Source organism: Calypte anna, chromosome 26 (assembly GCF_003957555.1).
Source record: "Calypte anna isolate BGI_N300 chromosome 26, bCalAnn1_v1.p, whole genome shotgun sequence".
Classification (NCBI taxonomy): Eukaryota; Metazoa; Chordata; class Aves; order Apodiformes; family Trochilidae; genus Calypte; species Calypte anna.
Window position 1 is genome coordinate 4,961,355 of NC_044271.1, and position 7,791 is coordinate 4,969,145.

A 7,791-nucleotide genomic window follows, 5' to 3' on the forward strand; every position below is an offset into this window, starting at 1 on the left:
GAGATTTTCATCTTTCCCACATCATCTCTGCAAAACAACAGCAAAACTTCCTGAAAAAGCTGCCCGGGAGCATTTGGAATTCCTGTTCCCTGGTGCTGGTGTCACAGCCAGGACATTTCCTTACCCTGAGAGTGCTGGTGGGGTTGGGTGTTGGGGACAATCCCTGCTCCACACCACTCACATCACCCCATTTCCAGCCAGGGAGATGCCCCCCAAAGGTGTTGAAAGGAGGAAATTCTTGGGGAATTGTCACTGCTGGAGTGTCCCTGCCTCTCCTCCCAGCATGGTGCTCAGAGCCAGCCACACCAGAGCCATGCTCTGCTCTTGTCACCCCTTTTAAGGCTGTCTCTGTTGTCCCCAGAGCTGCAGGGCTGGGACCTGCTCCAGAAACCTGCGTGCCCAGTGCTCCCACCAAGCTGGGAGGGAGCTGGTCCCACTGCCAGAGAGCTGGAGGTGATGGGCAAGGCTGTGCCCAGCCAGAATCCCTCAGGCAAAGCCTGTCTTGACCCAGCAGGACCAAAAAAACCTCCTGGATCCTGCTGGGGAGCAGAGCCCAGCTCACTGCCACTTATATCCCAACCCAATCCTTGCAGGGGGATGTGGCCAGGGAGGAACCTTCAACAAGAAAGTTTCTCCCAGGACAGGGTTTTTGGGGAACCTCTGGAAATAAACATCTCAAGCCAGACTATCTCACTGTTCCTGAACCCATCCCAAAGGATCTGGTGCCGGGGATCCACCCCACTGGGTTCACAGACAGGGTCACCCAGGTGCTGGAGCCCTCAGGGACAAGCCAGGAGAGGTACAGCTGCTCTATTTAATTTTTTTTTCCCCCTTCATGGGCTAAAACCCAACAGCAGGTGCATAATTTTTAAATTACTGGGAGGGGGGTGAGGGAAAAGTCTCATCACTTGGATCAGATTTTAAGGACAGGAGTCATCAAGGGCTGGTGAGAAACAGAGAGAGTTTTGTCAAAGAGGAGTTTGTGTCAGGCTGAGTAATGGGAGCAATAAGCAGAGTGTGCAGGGTGAATCATCCTGCAGAAGCAGGACAAGGGGCACTGCTGATGGGAGGAACCTCCAGCCAAGATTTTGGGATGAACGGGTTCACCACAAAAGCTGGGAGAGACACCTGAGAAAGCCAGGAGGATCCAGGTGGATCCAGGCAGCAGGACCCCAGCACTGCTTGCATAGCCCATTTCCCCCTCAGACTTCTTTTTTTTCCTTTGCTCAAACTTACTGAATTTCTTCAGGCTGAGGACTCTCTTAGAAGCCCAAATGGGTCAAGAGAGCAGTGCCAGCCATGGGGTTTGTGTTACCCACTGAGGTGGCCTCAATTTGACCTCTTTGGGTTGTTTTTTTTATTTTGTTTTTTTTTTAGATGTCCTTAATGGTCACATCAGCACCAAAAAACCCCCCAAATTCAAAGGTCAAGGACCCATCCTAAAAAAAACGAGGGTGGAGACCCCAAGAGCTCTTTGGAGCTCTGCAGGGTGCTCTAAGAGAACCCCTCTTTGGGTGACCACACCATCACTCTGATGGGGAATGGATTCCTGCTTAGCATCCTGGGGGTTCCTAACCCCTCCCAGGCACCCCAAAAGATCTTGGATCTCAGCACCTCTCTTTCCCTCTGCAGATTTCCAGCCCCACCGGGAGCTCTCAGCCCCTTTCCCAGCCCAAACCCCAGCACCTGATGCCCATCGGTCCCTGTTGCCCTTTTCACCACCATTTCCCAGTGACTTTCAGCTTTTCAACCACATTTTTGCCTCTCTGGCCTCAAAATCAAGCAAGCCAGAAAACTCCCCCCCACCAAGAGGACAATAAAAGCCCCCAGCCCCCCAGATTTCGAGGCAGGGAAGGCAGGAAAGCTCCCAACACCCCTCCCACCCCCGGCCCGGCAATTAAATGCACAAATATTTGCCGCAATCTGGTTTCCATCTCCTCCCCCCTCCCTCCCAGCCCCAGTTCGCCCCTCCCAGCCCCAGGAACGCGGCATCTGCTCCTGCTTAAACCTCACTTGTGCGAACTGGCTTGGGTTTCTTCCCAAAAGGAGGGAGGGGGGGGGAGGAAAAGGCAGCGCTGGGCTTTGCCGGCCTTTGTGTGTTCTTGGTTTGTGTTTTTGTTGTTGGTTTTGATGGGTTTGGTTTGCTGGGTTTTTTTGTTTTGAGGTTTGGTTGGGTTTGAGCTTTTTTTTTTTTTTTTTTTTTCTTCCCTAAAGCAGGGTTGGTTACTTCTCTCTCTCCTTCTATTCCTGCTCGCTATGGAAAGTTTTGCTTCAGCTCACCCTTGTGACTGGAAAAAAGAGCCAGTTCATCGCAGCAGAACAAGGGGGCTGTTTCATCTTTCTTTTTTTTCTTTTTTTTTTTTTTTTCCCCTTCCAGAGTTCTTAAGAAAGTGTTTTTGCAGGGAGGATGCTGGGGAAAAGCAGGAGCAAAGTCTTGGGGGCTAAAAAAACTGCTGGGGATTCAGCTCAGAGGGTTTGGGGGGGCACGGGGTGGGCAGGAGAAGATCCTGGAAGGGGGACACAGGGGGGGAGCAGCATCCCCCCAGCTGTGCCACAACATCTGCCCAGCAAAAATCTGCCCTGGTGTTTGGAGCTGGGGTTGGCAGCAGGGATTCTCTGGCAGCACAATTCCCACAGACCCCCCAGGAGGTGGCTGGGGTTGTCCCTGGGTGTGACACACTCCTGTGTGAGGGTGACAGGAGGGCTGGGGACAGGGAAGGTGACAGGAATCACCCCAGGTCACAGCTGAGACCTGGTCCTGGGCTTTAACTTCGGGTCCCTGATTCTTCTATGGGATTTCCAGGATAATTTGAGCAAAATTACACCCTCTGGTCTTTCTGCTTGCTTTCTGCTCTTTCTTTCCTCCTTTCCCTTCATCCCATGGCTGCAGGCAGGACTGTCTGTCTGTCCTTCTGTCCCTGTGTCTGTCTGTCTGTCCCTCTATCTGTCTGTCCCTCTGCCCCCCTGTCCCTCTATCTGTCCCTCTGTCCGCCCAGGCAGCCCCACAGAGCACCAAGCTTTGCCCCAGCACCACTCTGCTTTCAGTATCCTTGGGAATGGGAGGGTCTAAAGGGAAGGCAGAGCCAGGATATCCCCTCCACCCCCTCCCCCAAGCCCTTTGGGGCTGAGCAGGGAAATCCATGCCCAGGATGTTCCTGCAGCCCTTCCCAAGAGCTGCCAGGCTCTGTGCCCAGGTCCTGCTGTGGGCACAAATGCTCCTGCCCCAGGTACCAGAGACCATGGTGACAGCAGGGGCTGGCACAAGCCAGGGGGACCCCGGGGGATGGTGACACATCTGCGTCACGGGTGACAACACTGAGTGGCCTCAGCATCACTGCTCAGACCCTCCTCACCTGCTGGGATGTAATCCCAGTGGCTACCAGAGGCCAATTCGAGCCTTGCCAGGCTGCCAGCAGAGGCAGGAGGGAGGGGGACACCTGGGGGGACAACGGGTTCCTTGCAAAACCCATAAACAAACTCTTCCCCTTCTTCCCTGCATCCCGAGCACCCTGAGCATCTCTGCCCCTCCTCTCCAGGGTTTATCCCCCAACATCCAACTCCTCCCCTTCGTGCCCCCCGAGGGCAGGGATGCTTCCACCCTCTTCCCAGAGCCTAGGGATGCAGGGAGCAAACATCGGTGCTTTTCCAGCAGGGAGCCAGCCCCATCCAACCCCACAGCCCCTGCTGAAAAGCAGCAGCAGGACAGGGCAGACACCTCAGTGACCCAGCCCATGGCTCCCACCAAGATGCTTTCATCCTCACTCCTTTTCCTTCCCCACTTCAGCAGCAAAGGGATTTCCCCACATGGGGCAGGGAGCGTCCCTGGCACAGCTCCCCCTGAAGCGTTTGTGAGCTCTTATAGAGGAGCAGAAGGAGGAAGGGGGTGGCACAAGGAGCTGAAATAGCTCCTGCCTCTTCCCTGCATCCTTCCAACCCTCCTGAAACCTTCCCCAGCTGGAAACTGGCTAGCCCACTGCCAGCCCAGCACAGACTCTCTACCAGATGCATTTATAGTCTTGTTAGAATTGCAGGTTTCAGACTCAGAGCCACTGAAATCCATCTGGACACCAAACCCCCCCAAAAAATCCAACCCAAAGTCAGCTACAGAGGGCCCAGCCCTCACCACAACCCTTGCAGGCTCCAAGAAGGTGATGTCCCCTTCTCTATGCCCTCAGGATTTGCTGTAAATCCCTGTGTCACTCCAGGACACGGCCCCAAACACCTTTGAGCCTGGCCACTGGCTTTGATGCCCTTTTTTCTTGGGGGAAAATAAAAATAAAAATTAAAAAACCTTGAAGGACACTTGGAGCCTGAAGCAGTTTGCAAACAACCAAGCCACATTCTCCAAATCCTTTCCAGCTCTACAGAGGCACTGAAACATTTGATTAAAGAGTTGCATGAGATCCACAAGCAGATATAACAAAGAGAAAAACAGGTCAGATTTTGGCCACCATTTCATTAAGCCGAGCTGAGCAGTTAATGCAACTTCCAGGGGTATCCTGAAGCTGTTTGGGGGTTCCCAGACCCACCTCCACCTCCGTCTTCCCAAACTCAAACCCTTTTTGTGCCTGGAAAAGCAGGGAGGGAGGAGGGATTCTTTGGAAGAGTTCTTTGGGTCCAGAGCCAAGCCAGAGATTGCTCCAGATCTTCCTGCACCCCACTGGGAATTCAGGAAGCCCTCACTCTGCCCTCTCAGTCAGGTGCCATCCATGGGCTGAGCCCCTCCCTCCTCCATGGCAAAGCTAAAATCTGGAATTAAGTCATTAATTTCATTAGGGGAGCACAAAATCTACAAAGATGCCAGTTTATTAAACAGGATAAATCTCACATTTACATATTTTATTCTATTGTGCATACTGATGAGGCATCCCAGCTTCTCCAGGAAGAGGAGAGCATTTCTCTGGGCTCCAGCAAGGATCTGCTGCCACAGAAGGAAAAAACATCTTCAAAAAGCAAGGAAAAAAGGACATAGTTTGCACATTCAGACCCCAGGCTGGGACAAATTAATCCCAGTCCATCACCAAGATCCCCCCCACCCCTTTTCAGGACTTCAGCCCCCTTGCAAAAGGGGATTTTGCAAGATGTTGGAAGTACTTCCATGAGAAATAGATTACACTCTGCTGAGAAAAACTGGGGTCTCCTGACAATTTGGAAAACTTCCCTTCCTCCTCCAAAAAACCTCAAGTTGAACCAGAAAGCAGTTGAAACTGATGGTTGAAAAGCCAGACACACCAGGTTCCAACAAACCTCCAGTCTGGGAGAACAAAACAAAACAAAAGTCTAAAAATCACCACCTGGCTCTGCCTGGGACTGAGCTCATACCCACAGGACAGGTTCAGGAATCACCCAACCCCTGGACCAAATCACACGGTGCCCAAGGAGCCATTTCCATGGCCAAGGACTTGGCCAGCAGCTTTTTAGGTGCTTTGGAGGTGACAAAGTGGTGGCTGTGGGTAGGGAGCATCACTCTGGCTTCTCAGGGAAGCCCCAGCAGAGAAGCAATAGCATCCTTCCCACACAGAGCATGCCTTTCCCCCCAGCCTCACAGCTGCTACTCTATTTTGGGTTTATTTAAGGAAAAATTCTCTATTTTTCACCTCGAAAGCGTTTGGCATCGTTTAATGCCCCCAGCTACTGGGATACAACCCTGAAACCCGATCCAAGAGCAGCAGGGAGCTGCAGCCCCAGAGCCTGGGATCGATGGGGCTACAATTACCTATTGATTTTTATAGTTCTCCTGGGCAGGCACTTTAATGCCAGTGGCATTCCCCACCCTCACCTCATCCCCAGCCTGTTCGTTTGTCTCGCAGAGATGGATCGAAGTGAGAATTTCCCTGGCTCAATAATCTCGGTCTTTACATTTTCTTGGAGCTTTTTGGGGCAAGAAAAGCAATTCCCCTGGCTGCAGCAAGCCCTGGCCCGTCTCCCACACCGGGGACACCAGTCACACACCTTTCCCTCCCTCCCCCCCCCCCCCACTAATTCAAGGGGCAAAGCCAAATTCCCAAGCTGGGGCAGAAGCAGGGGCTGGGATGATGCTGGGGCTGGAAAACATCGAGATAAACACGGGCCCTGTCCCTCGTGTGGATAAAGCTGTGGCTCCAGTGGGTCGAAGCAGATTTGTGGCTTTAACAGCCCTGCACTTCCCCCCTCTCCCCCCTCGTTTGTCACCCTAATGGGGATGATTAGACTGATTATGGTCCCAGCCACCAGTGCTTATCGATTCTGACACTGCAGAGGTTTTTATCAGCGCTCTGCTCAGTGCCCAGGGGTCAGCAACACCCTGCTAGGGTGAGGAGGATAAAAATAAATCCCGGGCTCAAGGTGATGCTGGGTGGCTGAGGAAGGTGCTGGCAGGGGGAGAGCCGAGTGTCCCCAAGCCTGGGTGCTGGCGGTGACATCGGGGACGGCAGCGGTGGTGGGAAAGGGTGGGAGGAAGGGTGGGAGCCAGTTGCAAAGCCCGGAGCACCTGAGCGGGTGATTTTCACACCTCGCAGCCCCGTCCCTGTGACTCACCGAGAGCTTCTTATGCAATGGTGGGGAGAGAATTAAAAACAAAAAAACAAAAAACCAAAACCAACCAACCAACCAACCAAAAAACAAAAAACAAGCCAAAAAACAAACAAACAAAAAAAAACCCAAAACAAAACAACAACAAACTCCAAACAAAAAAACCAAAAAAAACCCTCACCAAAACCCAAAAACCCCAACAAACCCCAAACAAAACCATTCCAATTGCCAAGATGAGTGACCCATGCCAGCAGCCAGAGCTGTGCTGGTCGATTGGAAATTACCCCCCCCCCCTCTGAACCTGCCTCCCGTCCAACCCCTTCCAGCACGGAACCAAGAGCCGGGGGGGCTTTTGCCAACACTGCTCCAGAAAGCAGCATGGAAATCACCCGCTCGCTGCTTCAAGTAGCTCCGAGAGCAAAGGAAAAAAAAAAAAAAAAAAAAAAAAAGTACTTAAAATCTGACTAAGCGGAGCTGCAGGAGATGCTGCGGGAGGAGGTCGCTTGGCCCTTCCCGCGCTCCCACTGCTGGTGCTGGGGTAGCAGTACAGGGGGCAGGCAGCATCGATCCGCCCAGAGATCATTTATTCATAAGCAGAGCCGTAGATTGTTTTCTTCTTCTTCTTTTTTTTCTTTTTTTTTTTTTTTTTTGGCTTTCTCACGCATGTTTGCTCAGCGGAGCCACCCGAGTGCACCCGGGGCCGGGCAGCTCCGTGCCGGCAGCTGCTCCGAGGAAGGACAAACCCAACTTTTCCACCCCCCCGGGGATCCTCCCAGGCTAATTAGCTTCTTGGCAAAGCCACCTAATTAATGACCTGGCAGAGCCCGGCTCCCTCTGCTTCTCCTTACCCAGGAGATGCCCCGCTACAGCCGTGTCTGTCTGTCCTTCCAGGTGTCCCTTTGTCTCTCTGTTCCCAGCCCCCAGCACATGACCTCGGGCAGCCTGGAGCCGGGCAGGAGGTTTGCAGGGATATGGAATATGGAATATTTTGGATATGGATATGGAACAGTTTTCAATTTGAGCAGACAAAAGAGCATTTAAGATGCTGAGTGACCAAGTCAGCCCCATCCCTGCCCCACAGCCCCCACTGCTCCTCTCCCACCAAGCCCCCGGTGTTACCAAACCTCTGAGTTCTCCATCCCTGTGCTGAGGCAGGGATGCTGAGCAGGAGGTTTCCTGGTCAAGTGGGGAAACTGAGGCCACAGAGATGTGGAAGGAAGTGGTGTCCTCTCTCACGGCTCACTGAGCCCTTGAGAGATGCTCATTTCACTATGTGCCTCA